Source organism: Chiloscyllium plagiosum, unplaced genomic scaffold, assembly GCF_037043375.1.
Source record: "Chiloscyllium plagiosum isolate Xiang-an unplaced genomic scaffold, Cpla_swu_hap1 HiC_scaffold_39, whole genome shotgun sequence".
NCBI classification, from domain to species: Eukaryota; Metazoa; Chordata; class Chondrichthyes; order Orectolobiformes; family Hemiscylliidae; genus Chiloscyllium; species Chiloscyllium plagiosum.
In genome coordinates this window covers 70,819,612-70,844,151 of record NW_028270177.1, presented here as the reverse complement: position 1 = coordinate 70,844,151, position 24,540 = coordinate 70,819,612, and the positions used below count along the sequence as shown (strand labels likewise).

Below are 24,540 nucleotides of genomic sequence, written 5' to 3'. Positions count from 1 at the left end.
GCCACTTTCTGAACCTCAGGGTGTCTCTCTGGGAAGTAAGTCTCCACAAACAACAATGTGACAATAAGCAATGATAATCTGTTTTGATTTAAATTATGATCATAGCACTGCTGCTTCACAGAACCACGTACAAGGTTGGAGACCAGCCTTGGTCAATGTGGAGTTCCCACATTCTCCCCATGATAATGTGGTCCCCTCCAGGTGCTCTGGTTTCCTCCCACAGCCCAAAGACAGCACCCGAGCTACAAATCTTCTCACACACTTTGAATTCTATTCTATGATTGAGGATAAAGGCTACGCAGCAGGGTGTCCTTGGAAAAAGGATGCTGTGGTGTGTATCAATACTCTCGATGCCTTCAGATAGAGGTGGGCACCACAGAGGATACAGTGCTTTATCTCCACCACTGCCCCCTCATCCCCAACTCTACTTTGATTTAGTCCCTTCTCACTCTGTCACTTGTAATGGTTTGCTTTGCTCGTCATGGGCCTTGTTTATAAATATTCAATTGGTTACACGGGTGGTTTACTGCGGGTGATTAACCAAAAGCAAAATGATGCAATGATGATTTTGATGATGGGAAGGTTGCTCAGCTGTGTGTGCTAACACGTCTGGGTAGGAGAAAGGGGGGAGAAAGAACGCTTCACAGCTCACAGAACGAGAACTGAAAAGCAGTTAAATCAAACCAAAGGTTCAGACAGGGAGGGAATATTTCCCTGGAGCCTGAGTAACTGGAAAGTGATGGTGTCCGGGAATAGACATGATTTTGTTCTAAAGGGCACTTGAAATTTTAAAAACTGTTATGTTCAGATAGTTTCAATTCTTTTACTTTTATTTATTGTGGAATAATCTTTAACACAAGGTTTGCAAATTTGTTTTTTTAATGTAAAAGACAATAGTTAAATAAAATCCATCAAACCAACTCTCACTAAAAACTGATGTGGACGTGCAATCTCCTGGAGAATCCCTGCCCTGCTGACTTCTTCCTACCCGGGATCCATGACTATATACATACCTTGGAGATAGCAGCAGGAGGAGACCATTCAGCCTTTCAATCCTGCTCCACCATTCAATGGGAAACAGCTGATCATCCAGCTCAGTCTCCTGTTCCTGCTGTGCTCCAATCCCCTTTCATGACTTTACCTCGAAGAACTATATCTAAGTCCTCCTTTGGTTTCACTGCCTTTTGTTCCAGTGACGTTGCTGTGTTGCTGTGTAGGTGGAGGCAGGGGTAATGTAATGGTGCTGCCTCCTGGAGGATGCACTCAGCGTCCCTCATTATCCTGCAGTAACATCAACTGGGTTTCAGCAACACGAGAAATAAACCATTTCCAGGATATGGGCATCACTGGCTCAGCCAGCATTTGTTCCCCATCTCTAGTTACCCTTGAGAAGATGGTAGTGAGCTGCTGTCTGGTACCATTCACAGTCCATTTGGTGCAGAAGACCGACAATGCTGGGAGGAGAGTGTTGCAGGATTTTGGCCGAGTGACTCTCTATCTTTGCTTCTTCAAATGTTGTTTAACTTAATCATGATCTGCACTTGATTTTGAGATTTCAGTCTGCAATCTTCACCATCTAGCACCCTGAATAAAGGAATATGTACAGATTAGAAATTCAGAACAGACAATTCCTGTTTCTCTGGAATATCTTTTTCCCTTTTCTTCCCTCAAAGCTGTAACCCTCCAGCCCACTTACTCTCTCCGACCATTCTGATTCTGCTACCCCCTAATGTACACCCTCCACATTCTCATGGAGTTGCTGATAAACAGATCCATGCCACCACTTCCCGTCCCTGGTTAGACTCTGCACCCTTCCTTTCCCTTCAGTTGCTGCAAGTCAATAATGTAACAGCAGAATGAAACAAAAGGAAACAGACAGGGAGATGGCAGATCCTGAACAGAAGAGGAACCTTCAGTCTGGGAGAATGGGTCAGATCCTTCTTTGTTTCCCATTAGTTGATTCCCACCATTACAATGAATTGGGGATGGAGAGTGGTCCTACATGGGAGTAGTGACACTTTGACCCCCTCCTCCAAAAGATCAATACTATGAGCAGATACATTCCTCCTCCAGCCAATCACAGTGTGAAAAACTTTCCGCAAAGTATATTCACCCAAAGCACATGCTCCAAAACCCGCCCACATTCTGTATATGTACATTGCCAGGTTTCCCCACACATGTGTGGTCCCTGCCTCAGGGATTGTGGGAGTTGTAGTCCCCATGAAGCCACTGGAGCCCTGTCTCTGGAAAGTTAATGAATAGTGTGGACTGGAGGGTGTTGTGTATCGGATCCCCATTCAGACACACAGAACAGATGGACTGTCACTGGGTTTTACTGAGACATCTGCTTCCACAACCTGATTTTCTGATGTAGGGAATATAGATTCAGCCAACTGGGGCGTGGGGTGGTTAATAGGAGGAGCAGATTTTAAGCAGAGGTGGCTCAATGCTTAGTATTACTGACTCACAGCGTCAGGGACAAGGATTTGATTCAGCCTTAGGCAACTGTGTGGAGTTCACACGTTCTCCCCGTGTCTGTGCGGGTTTCCTCTGGGTGCTCCAGTATCATCCCACAGTCCAAAGATGTGCATGTTAAGTGGATTGGTTATGCGAAATTCCCAGTGTCCATGTCTGTGCAGGTTAAGCCATTAACCATGGGAAATACAGGGAAAGGGTGAGTCTGAATGGGATGCTCATCATAGGGTTGGTGTGGACTCCATGGGTGATTACCCTGTTTCTGCACTGTAGAGATTCTATTCCATTCTCATGAAGGAGAATGCACTTACCTCAATGTGCTGTGAATCTGTGGAATGCCCTATTCAAAATGCGGTGAATGCCAGGACAATGAGCAAATTTACTGAAGAGATACAGATGTTGAATTTGCAATGAGATGAAGGGTGAGAGAGGGAGCAAGTGGGAAATTCCAGCTGAGACCGATGTGAGCTCAATCATCACCGTATAAAATGGTGGAGCTGGTTCGAAGGGCTGCATTGCCTTTTCTGTGTCCAGGGCTTATCTTCTTACGGTAATAACTGGAAAGCTGAACCCAAAACTCACCACCTTCACCAAAGGAGATATTTGGAAAAAGCAGGATAGTCAGGTGGATTAGCGTTCCAAACTTAGATAGTGAGGAAGCATGTGGGAGATAATGATTTTACATTTTTAAACTGAGCTGAGTTAAAAATCACACAACAGGTTATAGTCCAACAGGTTTAATTGGATCATGACGAAGGAGCAACGCTCCGAAATCTAGTGTGCTTCCAATTAAACCTGAGGGACTATAACCTGGTGTTGTGAGTTTTTAACTTTGTACACCCCAGTCCAACACCGGCATCTCCAAATCATGTAAACTGAGGGGAGACAGTGATGTATGGTTTTAGACTGTATAGTACACTCACACCATCCAGAATACTCTGTTTTGGATATCTAACCTGTACTTTATTACAAAGCCAAGGTCTCTGACGATGAAAACAAAAACACCCAGGTAACATCCCCTCACTTCGTAATCTGATAAAAGACTTGTGATAAGTATGGTTGAATTTAGAATGCAGTTGGAAAGCGGGAAGATTAAATCCAATCCCAAGATCTTGTGCTTAAATAAAGGAGACTACAATAGGATGAGGCAGGAGTTGGCTAATGTAGACTGGAAGTAAAGACTTTAGGGTGGGACAGTTGACAGACAGTGAAGGAATATCAAAGAATTTTTCAAACTGCTCAGCAAAAGTGTATATCAGTGAAAAGGAAGGACTGTCGGAAATGGAGTAATCTGCCATGGGTGGCTAAGGAAATAATGGAGTCTATCAAATTGAAATTGAAAGTAGACAAATTGGCAAAGACCAAGGAGAAACTAGGAGATGAGAAAAACTTTAAAGATCAACAGAAAGCGAGATGGGATTGAGTCGCTATCCCCAGGGCCAGAATAGCAGTTTACCCTGCTAGAGGGGAGCCTATTGTGTGGGGAACATATGGCCTCTGTAATTGTTGAAGCACTTAACTGTTACCATAGAGATAATCCTGATCAAGTTAAAACTCACAGCACACTCCAAAAGCTTGTACTTCCAAATAAACCTGTTGGGCTATAACCTGGTGATGTGTGTTTTTTGACTTTGCCCACCCCGCTCCAACACCAGTTCTTCCACATCAGAATCCTGACAGACAGCCCCACTGAAACTGAAGTGCCTGTCGGATACCTGACTGAGCCACAGGGGCGTGGGGGAGGGGTATGTGGTTTAACCACAAAGTGCTGAACTGAACTCTACTTTCTAACTGCCGTTGCCATGGAGATAATATTGAGAGACAGCGTCCATTCAAAACCACAAACCACAAAGGTATAAGAATGGGAGCGGCACATCGGACAGGCGGGGAGTTACCTGATTCTGCCTGGAGGCGTTCTGCATGTACACTATCCAGGTAACTGCCGTTTCTCATCAATAAAGACTCAAAGAAGACCTCTCAGAGTTCTGTGCCCAGTTATTCCTATCCAGCAGGGTTCAGGAATATGAGGACACAGCATTCAGTCTTCACAGTGGAGGATATGAAGAACATGCCAGTAATTGATAAGGAAACTGAGGAAGGTGAGGACCAAGAAACAAACCATCATCACGAAAGCGTTAGAGCTGGGCAAGCTAATGGTGCTAAAAGGTGGACAAGTCTCTTTGCCCTGATGGAATACATCCCAGGGTGCTAGCAGAGATAGCGGGAGAAATAGTAAATATACTTGGAGTCAGAATCCTACAGCAGAGACAGGCCCTTTGGCCCAAACTGGCCCATGCCGACCAGAATGTCCATCCACACTAACCCCATTTCCCTGCACTTGGCCCATCTGCTTCTGACCCTTTGCTGTCCATGTATTTGTCCAAATGTTTTTTACATGTTGTTAATGTACCCACCTCAACCACTTCCACTGGCACCTCATTCCATATCTTCATACCACCCTCTGTGTAGAACTGTTGACCCTCAGGTTCCCTTTCATAATTTCTCCTCCGACCTTAAACTGATGCCCTCCACTCCTTGATTCCCTGGGAAAGAGACGGAGTGCAATCACCTTATCCAAGCCTCTCATGGTCTTATATACTTCCAGAAAAGATCACCCCCTGTTTCCACTGCTCTAAACAAAAAAGAATCCTCGCTTGTCCAACCTCTCCCTATAATTCAGACCCCTGAGTCCTGGCAAAAAATCTTGTAAATTTCTTATGCACTTTTTCCAGTTTAATAACTGAAACCTACACTGCACTCATCACATTTCCAGTGTTTCCCCACGGCACTGGAACCGACGTGACAACGTCAATGGATTACAAGCCATGATCAATAATTAACTCCTTTACGACAATCCTGCTTTCATCGCATTTTTCATGCTGCAGGTATCCTTGTGTTTTTCTGGTTGCATGGTAAATTAAAAAATTGTCCTCATACAAAACAAATCTGTAGCTAACTTGTTCCTGGAAAATGTGCCATGTTTCTTCAGACTTTTAACAACAAATGAACTCTCTCTCCACAGTCACCACGCTAACATGGACTTGGTTGTGTCTCAGTAATGTTTCCAGTCACACTGACATTTGAAATATTCGCCCACGGACAGAATACACACCTTTCCTTCCACATGAAAAGGCCAAATGCTATTCAGATCGGCACGGATCAAGTAACTATCAAAACGGAACGTGAAGTTCAATTTGAATTTCTCATCCACAAATCCGCCCTTTCAGAACCCTACAACAGAGAAAACAGGTCACCACCGTTAACACAGGATGGAAATTCATAAGACAGTGATAGTATTAAATTGTAGGTTCTTTGTTCCCCCAAAGCTTTAAATCTCAGTCTCACAATTGCTCTCTTCTGTGAACTGAAATCCAAACCAATCTCCTCACCCTTTTCCTCCACACCCAGTTCTCACACACACTCTCTTCTCTTTGAAATCAGCTTCCTCGCTCCTGCCTGCAGACTAAGAACCAAAAAAAGGTCTCCTCCCACAATCCAAATATGCGCAGGTCAGGTGAATTGGCCATGCTAAATTGCCCATAGTGTTAGGTGCATTAGTCAGAGGGAAATGGGTCTGGGTGGGTTACTCTTCTGAAGGTTGGTCTGGACTGGTTGGGCCGAAGGGCCTGTTTCCACACTGTAGGAAATCTAATCTAATCAAATCAATGAGTCTGACTCGGAGCCTCCTGGATGTTGGTGAATCCTTCCCCGACCTCCCAGGTTTCCTTCCTGGTCAGAACCAAACTGATTTTTGTGCCCCAATCTGGAACATTTTATTTATTTCCCCCACACGGACCCTCTGATGAGAACCATCCTGCATACACTGGCCAAGACATATTTGATTGGACTAAGATGAACCAAATTAGAACTTTAATTGCAGGCCCATCTGTGTTCCTTTCCATAACATTCCTGAATCTTCACACGAGTTCTGATAACTTTCTGCAAAATGCTCCCCCCACTGATAACCGATCACTTGTCACGAAATCAGGGACAGGGGCCATTTCCCTGTGTCCTATTCCCAGAGGGAGGAAACTGCGAATGACAGATTAATCCCACACACGCACAGCCTCCCTCCTGGCCCTGACTAGCCCTGCACATACACCAACAATTGGCCAGCACTGCGCCCGTGCACTGGTCTCCCCTCCGACAGCACATGCTCCAGGTCACACACGAAGCTGGGTGATTGACAGCAGCTGCTGCCCAATAGGGTGGAGAGGGGAGGACTAGAGATTGTAAACAATGAATAAATGTGGAGGACACTGGGGGATGGACAGGTCAGTGAGGGACAGGAGCAGTGCAGCAGTGGGAGGGGACCCTGGACAAAGTGAGCAATGAGAGAGTCTGACAGGACAGAAACTACAGGAAGCTCTGTTGAGGCTCAGGCAGGGACAGTTGGGAGACAGTATGGCCTGGCGGCTTGGGCATGTTTTCCAATCAGCCTTTTCAAAGATGGTGTTACTCAATTCTGAGTCCGATCCTCCTGGTTCAGAGGTAAGGACACTACCACCAATTTCTGGTGGGCTAGTGGAAAGAAGGGAAGATTTTCTCAATCTCTCTCACATGGAAACTCCATGAGCTCCTTCCACATACTGTCTATGGTGGGGATGGAAACAGAGCAGATGGGAGCGGGGTTCGGGATATAGGGACTGCCTTTCAAATGGAACTTACCTGTGTGGGTTATATTAACATGACTCAATACACAGTCACCAACACAAACCTGGTGTACGTGAACTTTATACAGAATATTAACACTCATAAGTGGGTGACACAGATCCCAATGTACAGAGTTAAGTCCTGAATATTAATAATGGCTTTGGGTATGAGAAATCACGTCTCATGAACTTGAGTCAATTTTTTTGAAGTAACAAAGAGGATTGATGAGGGCAAAGCAGTGGAAATGATCTACATGGACTTCAGTAAGGGGTTCGACAAGGTTCTCCATGGGAGACCTGTTAGCAAGGTTAGGTCTCAAGGAATACAGAGAGAACTAGCCATTTGGATACAAAACTGGCTCAAAGGTAGAAGTCAGAGCGTGGTGGTGGAAGGTTGCTTTTCTGATTGGAGACCTATGACCAGTGGGGTGTCACAAAGTATCAGTGCTGGATCCACTAATTTTCATAATTTATATAAATGATTTGGATGTGAATATAGGAAGTATTGTTAGTAACATGACACCAAAATTGGAGGTGTAGTGGACAGTGAAGAGGATTACCTCAGATTACAACGGGATCTTGATCAGATGGTTGAATGTGCTGAGGACTGACAGATGGAGTTTAATTTAGATAAATGTGAGGTGCTGCATTTTGGGAAAGCAAATATTAGCAGGGTGTATACACTTCATGGTAAAGTCATCAGGAGTGCTGCTGAGCAAAGAGACCTTGGAGTGCAGGTTCATAGCTCCTTGAAAGCAGAATCGCAGGTAGATAGGATAGTGAAGAAGGTGATTAGTATGCTTTCCTTTATTGGTCAGAACACTGAGTATAGGAGTTGGGAGGTCATATTGCGGCTGTACATATTGTGGCTTAGGCCACACTTGTAATATTGCGTGCAATTCTGGTCTCCTTCCGATCAAAACAATATTGTGAAAGTTGAAACTGGCCAGAAAAGTATTACAAGCATGTTTCCAGGGTTAGAGGATTTGAGCTACAGGGAGAGGATAAATACACTATTTTCCCTGGAGTGTCAGATGCTGATGGGTGACCTTATAGAGGTGTATAAAATCAGTAGGGGCATGGATAGGGTAAATACACAAGGTCTTTTCCCTGTGGTGAGGAGGAGGCACAATGGGGGGTGGGAGACAGAGAGGAGAGACCGAGAGGGGAGGATGACCGTTATTTTGTAGATCTACAACACAAACCTGTTCCTGTTTTCTCCCCATCCCGTTCAATCCCTCTGAAGGGTGCAGAACAAGTGCACAGTCCCTGGAAAGTGCAGCTTCAGGGTGGTTAAGTGCTGAAGGTTGCATTTGGGACGCTGACCTTTATTGGTCTGTGCACTTATCAATAAATGGACCTGGGTTCAATTCCACTGTCCTGGATTCATGGCTGTGGCCACAGATGTGCCTGTCTCTGACCCTGACTACTTGATCCCCTGTCACTACAGCTCTGTCATTCTCCTTCCTCCAGTTCTGTACAGTGGAGCTATCTGTGGTTGCATGAACCTGGCTGTTGCTGATTTCCCCTGAGAGTCCCCCCAACTGTTCCCCCCTTATAGAATCTCAAGCGGTGCACAGTATCTGTTTGAGAAGGGGATTGATCACTGGGGAGTCCTGCACTGCCTTCCTGAGCCTTTTACTTGATCTGATGGTCACCCATTCCCTTTCTGCCTGTGTAACCCTCACCTGCAGTATGACAAACTCACTAAACGTGCTGTCCATAACATTCTCAGTATTGCTCCACAGTGAGTCCACTCTCAGCTCCATGTCTGAAAAGCAGTTTCCCAGTAGCTGCTGATGGACACACTTCCTGCACACATAGCCGTCAGGGAGACTGGAAGCATCCCTTATTTCCCACATTGTACAAGAGGAGCACAGGTCTGAGGGCTCCTGTAACAATGTCTCTCTAGTTTCAGCTAGTTACTCTCATTAAGAGAATTTAAGTGAGCTAGAAACCTTTCTTCACTTCAAACATTTCCATTATAATCTAAAGCCCCGATCTTTACTTAAGCTGACATTTTAGACTTTTAAAAACTGTTAAAAAAACTGGCTGTTCCCATTGGGACCATGTGAATTTCTGAATGGCCTGAACTAAAACTGATGCTGAGCTTCACCTTCTCCCTGTCTCCCCTCCGTCTGTTTACACCCAACTCTGAAACCCTTTCATTGAGCCAAGCAGCCCTCACAGTGCACCCTGTCATTTTTATTATCTGTTCATACCGACAGTGCCCTATGCCTCCTGCAGTGTTCCAGTGTATCTCAATGGGAGTTCAGGAACTGCATCTCATCTTTCAATTCAGCCCTTTGTAACACCAGAGTCAACACAGACTTCAGCAGTTTCTGAATGAACAGGCAGTTGTCAGAATCTGGAACATTCCACCTGAAATGGTGCTGGAATTTGAGTCCATAAGGAATTTTAATGAGAAGTTTCCAGTGAATTGAAAATAAGGAGTTTACAGGTTAACATCATGAAGTGGGTAACTAGGACCAAATCTGACAGTTCCTACAAAGAGACAAGGTGTAATTTGGATAAATCTGTGCTTCCTCTCAGGGCAATATCTCCTTCCTCAGCTGGAGGGCCCAGAATAGAGCACAAACCCCAAGGGTGATCCAACCACTAATTTGAACATCTTTCTGACGATAGAAAATTGCTTTTGAGATCCCTGTCTCAATTATTCTCAATTAATATCCTATAAAATGAATTCAAAAAACAAACTCACAGTCAATGCAAGATGAATAGTGAAGGCAAACACTTCTCTTGGTATGTGTTTGGTGTGTAAATGCTCCTCTTCAAATCACCCCGCCCCCACCCAGGAATGTCCATGTGCCTCGCTGTACCTTGCCCCAAATAAAGATGGCGGCCATAACCCAGGACCTATCACCGTCTGAGGGCCACAGCCATTTTCCCATTTGCTGTAAACGTGGGACCAAGAGTTTCTAATTCAGGCCTAACTACCAGTACAGGGTGTAATTAAACCCTCCCAGTATATGATTTGGAGATGCTGGTTAACAGACAATCAATTTTTCAATGTATATTTTGAGTTACATCACACTGTAAATGTTTGCTATAAATTCTGTGTTACGATTGAGCCCTCCACTATCACCTGAAAGAGCGTCGCTCCAAAAGCTAGTGTGCTTCCAATTAAACCTGTTGGACTATAACCTGGTGTTGTGTGATTTTTAACTTTGTACCTCCCAATCTAAACTGGATCCAACTCCCCTTTCCCGTTTCCTCCTCCTGCACACACCAAGGGTCATTCTAGGTCCAGTGACCCTTCCTCAAAACCGAGGCAGCTGGGAAAATTAGAATCTCTACAGTGTGCTAACAGGCCATTCTGCCCAACAAGTCACACCCACCCTCTGAAGAGTTTCTCAACCAAACCCATTCCCCGACCCTATTATTCTACATTTCTCCTGACGAATGCACCTAACCTATACATCCCTGAGCACTACGGGAAATTTAGCTGGGCCAATTCACCTAACCTGCATATCTTTGGACTGCAGGAGATAGGGTTTAAAGAGTAAATAATAGGTGGGGACAGAGCCCAAAGAGAGACAGGAACCTTTGGAAAGACAAAGGATTGGATAATAATCTGGCTGGGAGGGTGCATAGCTGTTAATGGTGGGGACAGGAACCTGTGTCTGGCAGAATCTCAGTGGAAGTGCTGGAAATGGCAGCTGATGATCTACGTTCTGCTGCAAAACAGACCCTGAGCTTCCAGTTGCCTGTCACTGTAACACATGAGTCTGTTCCCTGGCCAACATCTCTGTCTCATGCTTACTGCAGTGTTCCAGTGAAGCTTGATGCAAGCTGGCAGAACACTCCAGAACATACCAAAACGCCCCGTAATTTCTGCAATTTCCCCTCCCATGTGGTCAACAATACTCTCCAGTGTATCTCCACCAGTTACCACACCTCCATTCCTTTCAGCATTCCAGAGACCATTCCCTGTGAATTCCTCGTCAGATCCATTCTCCCATCAAACCCACACTCCACTCCCAGCACCTTCACATGTCAATGCAAAAGGTATAAAACCTGTGCCCACACCTCCCCCTCGCCTCCAAAGGACCCTTCCACATCCAGCAGAGATTTTCCCGCACATCCAAACACCTCACCGATTATGGCCTTTGCTTTCGGTGTGGTCTCCTCTCCACTGCGGAGTCAGGACACCAACTTGCAGAATGTGTCAGTGAACATTTCTGGGACACATGCACCAACCAACCCCACCATCGTGTGGCTGACCACTTCAACTTACCCACCCACTCCGCCAAGGACATGTAAGTCCTGGGCCACCTCCACCACCAAATCCCAGCGCCCCGACGCCTGGAAGAAGAAAACCTCATCTTCCACATTGGGACACTTTAACCACAGAATCAAGGTTTCCTCATCTCCCCTCCCCTGCCTTATCCCAGATCCAACCCTCCAACTAGACACAATCCTCTTGAACTGTCCCACCTGTTCATCTTCCTTTCCAATTATCCACTCCACCCTCTCTCCATTACCCTTCACCTATATCTACCTATTGCCTTCCTAGCTCCCTTCCCACCAACCCCACACATCCCTCTTATTAACTCTCAGCCCTCTTACTACCGCCCACCCCCCCAATCCCAGCATTCCTGATGAAAGGAATATGCCCAAAACGTCGATTCTCCTGCTTCTGGGATGCTACCTGACCTGCTGTGCTTTTGCAGTGCCACGTGTTAACGCAAGCTGGAAGAACAACACCTCAACTTCTACTTGGGGACCCTGCACCTCTCTAGCCCCAGTATCAAATTCAATAATTTTAGGTCCTGAACTCTCCAATGTCCTAGCGCCCTCGCCTCTGAATCCACACACGGGTTATCAAATAGCCTGCCATTACACACTACCTATATTTAGCCACTAACAGTGGCCATAAACAGCTATTCGCCCTCCCCCAGCCAGATCGTTATCCACTCCTTTGTCCAACTGCTCCCATTTCTTTCTTTGGACTCTATCACGATCTATCATTTACTCCTTAACCCCTACCTTCTGCCTATAAACCGACATTTCTTTTCAGTAACATCAGTTCTGAGGATGGCTCAGTGGATCCAAAACGTTAACTCTGATTTCTCTTCACAGATGCTGCCAGACCTGCTGAGCTTTACCAGTACCTTTTGGTTGTTGTGTGAGATTTACATCATCTGCAGTTCTTTTGGTTCTTATTTACCAGAAATTTCTAATTCAGGTCTAGCAGCCTAAAACCATGTGTTTATAAGCACTCCCAGTCCACACAAACACAATTTCTCTCCCAGTCTCTGCTGTCTCTCTCACTCCCTTCACACTCACTGAGTACACCCCTACCACAGTGACACTGCACCTGCACAGTTCATAGTCACGTGTTGGCCCACTGGACCTACCCCTCATTCACTCCCATTGGATGGAGGATCATACCAACTCTCCTGTTGGTCTGAATCTGCCGTCAATCACCTGGGTCCCATTATGACACGAGTAGTATGCTCCTCCCAGGAGTATTGGAGGCTGAAGGGTGACCTTATAGAGGTTTATAAAATCATGAGGGGCATGGATAGGGTAAATAGGCAAGGTCTTTTCCCTGGGGTGGGGGAATCCAGAACTAGAGGGCATAGGTTTAAGGTGAGCGGGGAAAGATTTGAAAGGGATCAGAGGGTCAAGTTTTTTCACAGGTGGTGCATGTATGGAATCTTCTGTCAGGGGAAGTGGTGGAGGTTGGTACAATTAGACCATTTAGCATCTGGATGGGTATATGTATTGGAAGGGTGTATTGGGATGTGTGCGAAGTGTTGGCAAATGGGACGAGGTTAGGTTAGGATATCTGGTCAGCATGGACTAGTTTGACCAAAGGGGTTGTTTTCATGCTGTACGCCTCAGGCGACTGACTGTGTGGAGTTTGCACATTCTCCCCGTGACTGCGTGGGTTTCCTCCGGGTGCTCCGGTTTCCTCCCACAGTCCAAAGACGTGCAGGTTAGGTGAATTGGCCATGCTAAATTGTCCGTAGTGTTAGGTAAGGGGTAAATGTAGGGGTATGGGTGGTTTGCGCTTCAGCGGGTCGGTGTGGACTTGTTGGGCCGAAGGGCCTGTTTCCACACTGTAAAGTAATCTAATCTAATCTATGGCTCTGCACTGGCATGACTTTCAACATTCAGTGAAAGGGGGCAGTATCACAGAGTAGAGGGACGGGGGGCTATTCAGCCCATTGGGGCTATACTCTCTCCCTCTGGAGATGGTGCCAGTCTGTCCCAACTCACCTCCCATTTGCCTGTATTCCTCCAAATCCTTCCTTAAAAGAAGCTAAATTGCAAATTTGTTTTGACAATAATTACTGAATCTGCATCCAGCTGTCGGTCAAACTGATCCAGATGCTTAGAACTTACGGAATAAAGTAATGTTCACATTTTTAACCTGCATTATTTGCCAATTACTTGAAAGTAGTTACTAAAAATTGTGACGTTAATAATTTCTCCCTCTAAATTAAATATCCTGGAAAGAAATCTGCTCCTGGTTGAAATCACTGCTTAACCTTCTGAGCTCCAAGGAAAATTATCTGACCTTCTGCTAACTCCCCACATAGAGAAACTTATCTTAATTTTAATGTTTCAGTGTTATCGAGATGTACAGCACAGAAACCAACCATTCGGTCCAACTAGTCCATGCCGACCAGATATTCTAAATTAATCTCGTCCCATTTCACAGCATTTGGCCCATAACTTTCTAAACCTTTCCTAATAATTTACCCAAATCAGATGCCTTTTAAATGTTGCAATTGTACCAGCCACCACACTTTCTCTGGCAGCTCATTACATACACATACCACGTTCAGCTTGAAAACAATGCCCCTCAGATCCCTTATAAATTGTTTTCCTCACTCCTTAAAAGTATGTGCCCCATAGATTTGGACTCACCTAACCTGGGAATAAGACCCTGGTTGTTCACCCTATTCATGACCTCAGTGGTTGATACAACTGTGAGGGACACCTCTCAGCATCCGATGCTCCAGGGAAAACAGCCCCAGCCTATCCCTATATAGCTGAAACCCTCAACCCTAGTAACATCTTTGCACATCTTTTCTGAACCCTTTCAAGTTTCAAAATATCATTCCGATAGCGGGGAAACCAGGACTGAAAGCAGAATTCCAGAAGTGACTGAATCAATGTGCTGAACAGCTACAAATTGCCGTCACAACTCCTGTACTCAATCCACTAACCAGTAAAGGCAAGGATACTAAACACCTTCTTCACCACCCTGCCTATCTATGATTCCACTTTCAAGGAACTATGAACCTGCACTCAAAGATCTCTTTGTTCAGCAACACTCCCCAGGAGCTTCCCATTAAGTGTATAAGTCCTGCCCTGATTTGATTTTCCAAAATGGAGCACCTCACATTTTTCTGAATTAAACTCCATCCGCCACTCCTCAGTCCATTTGTTTGAAGTCCCATTGTAATCTGAGGTAACCTTCTTCCCTGTCCACTGCACCTCCAATTTTGGTATCTATGTAAAGTCACTGACCATACCTCTTATATTCACATGGAAAACATTTACATAAATGATGAAAAGCAGTGGACCCAGCAACGATCCTTACAGCATATTGCTCATAGAACATAAAAGCACAGTACAGGCTCTTCGGCCCTCGATGTTGCGCCGACCTGTCATACCAATCTGAAGCCCATTTAACCTACACTATTCCATGTACTTCCATATGCTTGTCCAATAACGACTTAAATGTACTTAAAATTGGTGAATCTACTACCGTTGCAGGCACAGCATTCCATACCCTTACGACTCGGAGTAAAGAAACTACCTCTGACATCTGTCCTATATCTATCGCCCCTCAATTTAAAGCTATGCCTCCTCGTGCTCGCCGTCACCATTCTTGGAAAAAGGCTCTCCCTGTCTACCCTACCTAAACCTCTGGTTATCTTGTATGTCTCTATTATGTAACGTATCAACCTTCTTCTCTCTAACGAAAACAGCCTCAAGTCCCTCAGCCTTTCCTCATAAGACCTTCCCTCCATACCAGGCAACATCCTAGTAAATCTCCTCTGCACCCTTTCAAAGCTTCCACATCCTCCTTCTCATGTGGGGAAGGCAACTGTACACAATACTCCAAGTGCAGCCTCACTAGAGTTTTGTACAGCTGTAGCATAACCTCATGGTTCCGGAACTCGATCCCTCTATTAAGAAAAGCTAAAACACTGTATGCCTTCCAAAGAAACCTGTCAACCTGGGTGGCAACTTTCAAAGATCTGTGTACCTGGACACTGAGATCTCTCTGCTCATCTACTACCAAGAATCTTACCATTAGCCCAGTACTTTGCATTCCAGTTACTCCGACCAAAGTGAATCACCTCACACTTGTCCGCATTAAACTCCATTTGCCTCCTCTCAGCCCAGTTCTGCAGCTTATCTAAGTCTCTCTGTAACGTACAACATCCTTCATCACTATCCACAACTCCACCGACCTTAGTGTTGTCTGCAAATTTACTAACCCACCCTTCTACGCCCTCATCCAGGTAGTTTATGAAAATGACGAACAGCAGTGGACCCAACACCGACCCTTGCGGTACACTACTGGTAACTAGACTCCAGGATTAACATTTCCCATCAATCACCACTGTCAGCTTTCAGCAAGCCAATTACTGATACAAACTGCTTTATCTCCCACAATCCCATCCTTCTGCATTTTATACAATAGTCTACTGTGGGGAACCTTATCGAACGGCTTGCTGAAATCCACATACACCACATCAACCGGTTTACTCTCATCTATCTGTTTGGTCACCTTCTCAAATAACTCAATAAGATTTGTGAGGTACGACCTACCCTTCACAAAACGGTGCTGACTATCCCTAATCAAATTATTCTTTTCTGGATCCTATTTCTTATAACCTTTTCCAACACTTTACCAACAATTGAATAAGGCTCCCTGGTCTAGAATTACCAGGGTTGTCTCTACTCCCCTTCTTGAGCAGGGGAACCACATTTGCTATCCTCCAGTCTTCTGGCACTATTCCTGTAGACAATGATGATTTAAAGATCAATGCCAAAGGCTCGGCAATCTCCTCCTTGGCTTTCCAGAGGATCTTAGGATAAGTCCACTGGGCCGGATGGGTTTTATCCATATTCACACTCTGCAAGATTTCTCATACCTCTTCCTTATGAACCTCAATCCCACCTAGTCTAATAGCCTGTATCTCAGTACTGTCAACAACATTGTCGTTTTCTAAAGTTAATAATGTTGAAAAATATTAATTTAGTGCTTCCCCAATATCCTCTGACTCCACACACAATGTCCCACTACTATCCTTGGTTGGCCCTAATCTTATTCATCATTCTTTTATTCCTTAAGTACCTATAAAAAGCCTTAGGGTTTACCCTGATCCTATCCGCCAACAATTTCTCATGTCTCCTCCTGGCACTTCTGAACTCTTTCTTTAGGACTTTCCTGGCTACCTTGTAACCCTCGAGTGCTCTAACTGAGCCTTCACATCTTATCCTAACATTAGCCGCCTTCTTCCTTTTGAAGAGAGGTTCCATTTCCTTTGTAAACCATAGCTCCCGCCTGACAGGTATACACTTATCTAGGACAAACAGGAGCTTTTCCTTGATCTTTGAGAGTCCCTGTTCTCTGCCTGGTTACTCATTTATCCTTAGTGTATTTCTGGAATCTCTGGATTCTCCGGGAACCTATTTCCCAAAGCTCTCTCATGTCCCGTTTTTGCTCTCCTGATTTCCTACTGCCCCTATACTCCTCCAGGAATTTACACAAACACAGATGTCTGCACCTGCCATATCCCTCCTTCATTTTCTTGACGAGACCCTCAATTTCTCTCGACAGGCAGCATTCCCTACACTACCTGTTAAGGCCTTAACAGGAACATACTGTCTGTGTACTTTCGTTGTCGCAGGCCTATGGACGCAATGGCAGATGAGGACAGAGAAGCAATCATTCTCAGTAAAGAGGTAGTGTTGGGAAAGATAACAGCCTAAAGATAGATGGGTCGCCTGGCCGAGATGGAATGCATCCCAGGGGACGTTAACAGATGGCAGAGGGTAAATAGCAAATGCACTCATGATAATTCACTAAAATTTGCTGGACTCTGGGACACTTCTGACAGATTGGCAAGCTACAAATGTGTTGCGAATAGTTTAAAATGGACCCGTTAGCATAACTTCTTTGGTGGGGAAAATGCCCAATCTCTTAAGGAAGAAATAGTGAGCTTTGTGGATAGAAATGATCTCATTGAGCAGACACAGCATCGATTCATGAAAGGTAGACCTCACTAAGATGAGTGGTAGAGCAATGTCTGTAGAGACCACTGTAAGTCTGCACAGGGATACAGATAGGTTAAGTGAGTGGGTAAGGATCTGGCAGATGGAGGACAACGTTGGGAAATGTGAAGTCATCCATTTTGGTCAGACTAACAGCAAACTGATGATGAAAAGGTGAAAACTTGCAGCATTCTGCTGTACAGAGGGAGCTGGGTGTCCTTGTGCATGAATCACAGGAAGTTGGTTTGCAGGTACAGCAGGTAAATAAGGCAGTGAAGGGAATATTGTCCTTCATTGCTTGAGGATGGCTATGCTGCAGCTATACAGAGTACTGGTGAGGTCACACCTGGAGTACCGTGTACAGGTTTGGTCCCCTTACATTAGCAAGGATGTACTGGCACTGGAGGGAGTACAGAGGAGAGTCACTAGTTTCAGTCAGGATTTCAGAGGGTTGGCTTTTGCGGAGAGATTGAGGAAACTGGTAGTATGCTCATTGGAATTTCGAAGTATGGGAGGTTGGATAGGAAAAAAAATAAAATTATGAATGGAGTAGATAAGATAGAAGCAGGGAGGTGATTTCCGCTGGGGATGGATCAAACAAGGGAGCAGAGCATCAAAATAAGGGAGTATCAGATTTTGGACGGAGTTCAGGATGGACTTCTTCAGCTAACTCTGTGAATCTGTGGAATTTGCTGCTGAGTGCAGCAGTTTCGATTATCGACTTGACTATCTTTAGGTCAAAAGGTAGATTTGTGAACAGGAAAGGAATTAAGGTTATGGTGAGAGATCAAGAAAGTGGAGCGGAGGCCATGAAAAGATCAGCCATGGCCTTATTGAATGACAGAGCAGGCTTGAGGGGCCAGGTAGCCTACTCCTGCTCCTCTTCCTTATGTTCTTATGTTCCCACTTTCCGGCCGTCCCTTTCCCTAGGAATAGCAAAGGAATATTGAAGGTTCTCGCCTTGTACTGTCAAAATTCGCCTTTGTCCAATTTCGAACACCGTTTAGATCTGGTCTATTATTTTCTGTAACTATTTTAAAACTAGTAGAATTATCAGAGAATCCTGACAGCGTGGAAGTAGCCATTCAGCCCATCACAACCACATTGACCCTCAGAGACTCCTACCTTACCACTGTAATGCTGCATTTCCCATAGTGTGCACATCCCTGAAAATTGTGGGCAATTCAGCCTGGAATATCCACACAACCTGCATATCTTTAGATAGTGGGAGGAAACCAGAGCAAACAGACGAAAGCAACGCAGATAATAACAACAAGGTGATCATCCCTTTCTTATTTCCCAGTTCCACCAAAATAACTTCACTGGACAGACTCCCAGGAATATCGTCCCTAAGCACAACTGTAATGCTATTCCTAAACAAAAAGGCCACTCCACCTCCTCTCATGTCCCCCTTTCTATCCTTCCTCTTGCATCGATATTAAGCTGCCAGTCCGACTCATCCCTGAGCAACGTTTCTGTAATACTTATGATATCATAGTCCCATGTTCAAAACCATTCCCTGAGCCCATCTACTTCCCTGTCAGGCCTCTTGCATTAAAATAAATGCAGTGTAACTTGTCAGTTCTACCTGGTTCTTTGCCTTGCCCTTGCCTGCCTTAACTGTTTGACTTCTGAACTGTACCAGCCTCAGACATACCTCTTTTCTCACTATCTCTTTGGGTTTACCCCCTCACTGGATTAATGCCTCCTGAGTAACACAAGCAAATCTCCCTGCCTGGATATTAGACACTTTCCAATTCAGGTACAATCCATCCTTCTTATGCAGGTCCACTCTACTCCAGAGGAGATCACAATGATCAAAAGATGTGAATCATTCTGCCCTACACCAGCTCCTTAGCCAATCATTCATCTCCTCCATCCTGCTATTCCTACTCTCATTAGCATGTAGCATCGGGAGTAATGTAGATATTATGACCGAGGACTTACTTTTTTTTATATTCCAGGCTAATTTGCTATATTCTCTCATCAGGACTTCATCTTTTCCCCTTCCTATGTCATTGGTACTAATGTACAATGACCTCCCACTGGTTATTCTTCCCTTTGAGAATATTTCGTTACCTGTCCGAAACATCCTTGACACTGGGACCAGGGAGGTACCACCCCATTCTGATGTCTCACTGTCAGCTGCAGAACCAGCAGTCTGTGCCCGACTAGAGAATCCCTTATCATCGAGCGTTTGGTGTCTGATATACCTCTCATTAGAGTAGAGCCAGTCTCAGTAGCAGTAACTTGGCTGTCAGTGCAACATTCCCCTGAGAGTCTATGAACACCTACATTTTCCAAAATAGTATACTTGTTTCAGATGGGGATAGCCACAGGAGACTCCTGCTCTACCTATCTCCCTCTCCTACTTTCCAAGAGGTAACCCATCCACCTGACTGTATCTGCAGTTTTCCGGCCTGAAACTGCCACCTATCAACCACCTGACTCTTGTAAATTCTTTATTACCATTAAGCACCGCTCCATGTGATCCAAGAGGATTTGCTTCACTTCCTGCAGGCTATCATCAGGATCATTCAAACTCTCCCTACTCTCCTCCAGGAAGTGCACATCACTGTACGAATGGCCATCTCTGCACCTTAATCTGTAGACCCAGAAAAAGGCAGAGTCTTACAGCTTTACAAAAGACTACTCTTGAATACATTAGTACCTGTATTTTATATTTAAAACATTCAACCAAAAGATCATAACAGAGGCATTTAAACTAGTAAACACTCACCCTACTGAATGTCGCGGATTTTAAAAAGAAAAACAGAGTAATATTTACCTTTTAAGAGACTGAAACCTACTGAGCTGATCCCCGGCTGTGGGTCACAGACATACAGCACGGAAACAGACCCTTCAGTCAAACTCGTCGATGCCGACCAGATATCAGAAACTAATCTCGTCCCATTTGCCAGCACTTGGTCGATATCCCTGTAAACCCTTGCTATTCATATACCCATCCAGATGCCTAATAAATGTTGCAATTGTAGCAGCCTTCACAACTCCCTTTGGCAGCTCATTCCATAAACGCACCACCGTCGCCTGAAAAAGTGGCCACTTCGGTCCCTTTTATATCTTTCCCCTTGCGTGCTAAATCGATGCCCTCTAATTCTAGACTCCCCCATTCCAGTGAAAATACCTTATCTATCTATCCGATCCATGCTCATGATTTTATAAATCTCTGAGATCACGCCTCAGCCTCTGACACTCCAGGGAAAACAGCCCCAGCCTATACAGCCTCTCCCTATATCTCAAACTCTCCAACCCTTGCAATATCCTTATAAATCTTTTGTGAACTTTTCAAGTTACACAACATCCTTCTGATTGGTGGAGAACAGAATTGCGCACAATATTGCAAGAGTGGCCAAACCAATGTCCTGAACAACCGCAACATGACCTCCCAACTCTCTTACTCAATACCCTGACCAATCAAGGAAATCATACCAAACACCTTCACTATCCTATCTACCTCTACTTTCAAGGAGCTATGAACCTGCACAGCAAGGTCTCTTTGTGCAGCAACACTCCCCAGGACGTGACCATGATGAGTATCAGTCCTTCTAAGCTTTGCTTTTCCAAAATGCAGCACCTCGCACTTATCTGAATTTAACTCCATCTGCCACTCCTCAGCCCATTTGCCCATCTGAACAAAATCTCATTGAAATCTGAAGTAACCTTCTTTATGGTCCACTACACCTCCAATTTTGGTGCCATCTACAAACTTACTAACTATACCTCCTGTGTTCACATCCAATTCATTTATATAAATGATGAGAAGTAGTGGACCCAGCACCGATCCTTGTGGCACTCCACTAGTCACAGGCCTCCAGTCTGAAAAATAATCATCCATCATCACCACCCTCTGTCTTCTGCCTTTGAGCCAGTTCTATATCCAAATGGCTACTTCCGTGAGATCTAACCTTGCTAACCAGTCTCCCATGGAAACCTTGTCGAACGCCTTACTGAAGTCCATATAGATCACATCTACTGCTCCGCTCTCATCAATCTTCTTTGTTACTTCTTAAAAACCAGATCAAGTACGTGACACATGATTTCCCATGGAGAACGTTATGCTGACTATCCCTCATCAGTCCGTGCTTTTCCAAATACACGCAACTCCTGTCGCTCAGGGCTCCCTCCAACACCTAATCTAGCACAGCATCTGTAGTTCCCGGGCTTGTCCAAACCGCCTTCATTAAATAGTAGCGCCATATTAACCAACCCGCAGTCTTCTGGCACCTCAGCTGTGACTATCAATAATACAAAAATCTCAGCAAGAGGCCCAGAAATCACTTCCCTCACTTCCTACAGAATTTTAGGGTACACCTGATCAAAGCCTGGGGATTGATCTACCTTTATGCGTTTCCAGATATCAGGTACTCTGTAGTATGGACATTTTCAAGATGTCACCATTTATTTCCCCACATTCTACATTTCCCGTGTCCTTCTCCACAGTAAATACTGATGCAAAATATTGCATCTTGATAAAACAAACGAGGGCAGGACTTACACTAATCAAAGTTAGTCTTTGAGTAGTGATATGGAACAAAGAGACCGAGGGGTTCAGGTCTTCTTAGTCTGTGTCACATGTAGACAGGGTGGTAAAGGAGGTGGTTAGCACCCTTACCTTCATTGCTCAGACCTCTGAGTACCGGAGTTGGGAATTTAGGTTGAGGCTGTACAGGATGTTGGGGAGGCCTCTTCTGGAATACTGTGTCCAGTTCTTGTTGTGCTGTTATAGGAAGGATATTATTAAATTGGAGCGGATTCGGAAGAGACCAAACGGGATGTTACCATGAATGGAGGGATTGTGTCACAAGGAGAAGCTGGATAGGCTGGGATGCTTTTTCACTCGAGCATAGGAGGTTGAGGGATGACCTTAGAGGTTTATAAAACCATGAAGCGTGTAGATAAGGTGAAGGGTGGGGGAGAGGGGGGCTTCAAGACCTGGGTGCATACAATTCGAAAATAGATGAGAAAGGTTTAAAAAATAAATTGGGGATTTGTTTTTAGTTTTACATGTGTGAAGTGAACTCCCAGAAAAAGAGGCAGCTATGAATACAATTAGAATGTTTAAAAGACATTTAGACAAGTACATAAATAGGAAATATTTGGATAAATGTGGACCAAAAAGCGGAGGAAGGTGCGATTAGATGAGTTGGGAATTATGGTCGACACGGACTGTTTTAACCATAGGGTCTGTTACTGTGCTGTATAACATTATGACTAACTCTCGCTATCACTGTGAATTCCTCGGTCCTCACAATTCCCCAGATCACTGTCACTTCATCCAGACTAAACTCTTCCTTATCTCTAGAAATCATCTCTAGCCTCAGGACCATCACTATCTCTTGCATCAAACATCTCAATCTCTGTAACATCCTCCAATCTCCTCCCATCTCATGACCCTCACGATCTCTAATCTTGACAACCCCCACAAATGTGTCCTTCTCCACAGTAAACACTGATGCCACTCGTTTAGTGTCCCCCAACAACCCCATCTCCTGCGTCTCCACACATAGGCTGCCTTGCTGATCTTTGAGGTGGCCTGTTCTCTCTCTAGTGACCCACTTGCTCTTAATGTATTTCTAAAAACCCTTTCCCTATTCCTTACCCTATTTGCCAAAGCGGAGTCCTGTCCCCTTTTTGCCTTACTGATTTTAGTCTTAAGTATACTCCTCTTGCCTTTATAGTCGAAGGATGTTTGTGATTGTTTGGATTGGAATATGCAAAATATTACATCTTGGTAAAACAAACGAGGGCAGGACTTACACTGATTAAAAGTTGGGTCTCGGATAGTGATATGGAACAAAGACCCCTAGGGGTTCAGGTCTTTGAAGTATGTGTCACATGCAGACAGTGTGGTTCAGAAGGGGTTTAGCATATTTGCCTTCATTGCTCAGATCTTTGAATATAGGAGTTGGGACGTTATGTTGAGGTTGTACACGATGTTGGTGAGGTCTCTTCTGGAATACTGTGCCCAGTTCTGGTTGTGCCGTTATAGGAAGGATATTATTAAATCGGAGCAGATTCAGAAGAGATTTACCAGGATGGTGATGGGAATGAAGGGATTGCATTATAAGCAGAGTCTGGATAGGCTGGGTCCTTTTTCACTGGAGCACAGGAGGCTGAGGGGTGACCTTATGAGAGGTTTGTAAAATCCTAAAGAGTTTCAGTAATGTGAACAGCAGGTGCCCTTTCCAGGAGGGGGCGTGATTCAAGATTGGGGACATACTTTTTAACGTAAGAAAAGGAAGGCTTTAAAAAGAAGTTCTGGATTTTATTTTTTGTTTTTGCACAGAGAGTGGTTCACATGTGGAATAAACTTGCAGAGGACGTGGCAGCTGTGAATACAATTACAATTTCAGGGTGGCACAGTGACTCAACGGTTCGTACTGCTACCTCTCAGCGCCAGGGACACAGGCTCAATTCCTGTATTGGGTGACTGTCCATGTGGAGTTTGCATATTCCTCCCCATTTCACCGTGGGTTCCTCCAGGTGCTCCGGTTTCCTTCCACAATCCACAGATGTACAGGGTAGGTGATTTGGTTGCGCTCAATTGCCCATAGTGTTCAGGAATGATTGAGTTGAGTGAATTAGTCAGGGGTAAATGTAGAGCAAAAGGGTAGGGGTATGGAACTCTAATAGGAAAAAAACATTTGGACAAATATCTATAGGGAATGCTAGGATGGACTTGGACCAAGTGGAGGCAGATGCGATTAGTTCAGTTCAAATTTATGGTCGACACGGACCGGTTGGACCACAGGGTCTGTGTCGATGCTGTATAACTTTATGACGCGTTACCTCTGTAAATTCCTCTATGCTTGGATCTCTCCCTACCAGTGCCACCTCACCCAGCCTTACAAACCCTCCTCATCTCTATAATTCCTCTCCAGCCTCAAAATCCAAAAATCTCTATCACAAATATCTCTATCTCTGTAAAATCCACCATCCTCACAATCCTTTCCAACTTGCATCTCCTCCAGCTTCATTATCCTCCCCATATCTAATCCCCTCCAGTCTCTCAAAGCTCTGCTATATGTGCCTTTCTTTATTTCCAGCTTTCAGGATGTCCAATGTTTATTTCTCACATGATGATGGCCCTTTCCAATTCCTGCGCTGAGCTTCTGAATTT

At 44.8% G+C, this 24,540-nt stretch overlaps 1 long non-coding RNA gene across 1 annotated transcript in view; it reads right to left on the bottom strand.

Moving 5' to 3' along the window:
- Positions 1 to 1,263: 1,263 nt before the first annotated feature.
- Positions 1,264 to 24,540, bottom strand: part of LOC148138760 (uncharacterized) — a 38,082-nt gene continuing 14,805 nt past the window's right edge. Inside the window, exons 3-4 of the long non-coding RNA XR_015753792.1 lie at positions 5,588 to 5,706; positions 1,264 to 1,584 (exon numbers count right to left, since the gene is read on the bottom strand). This is a non-coding gene — a long non-coding RNA (uncharacterized LOC148138760). The remainder of the gene's footprint in view (positions 1,585 to 5,587; positions 5,707 to 24,540) is intronic.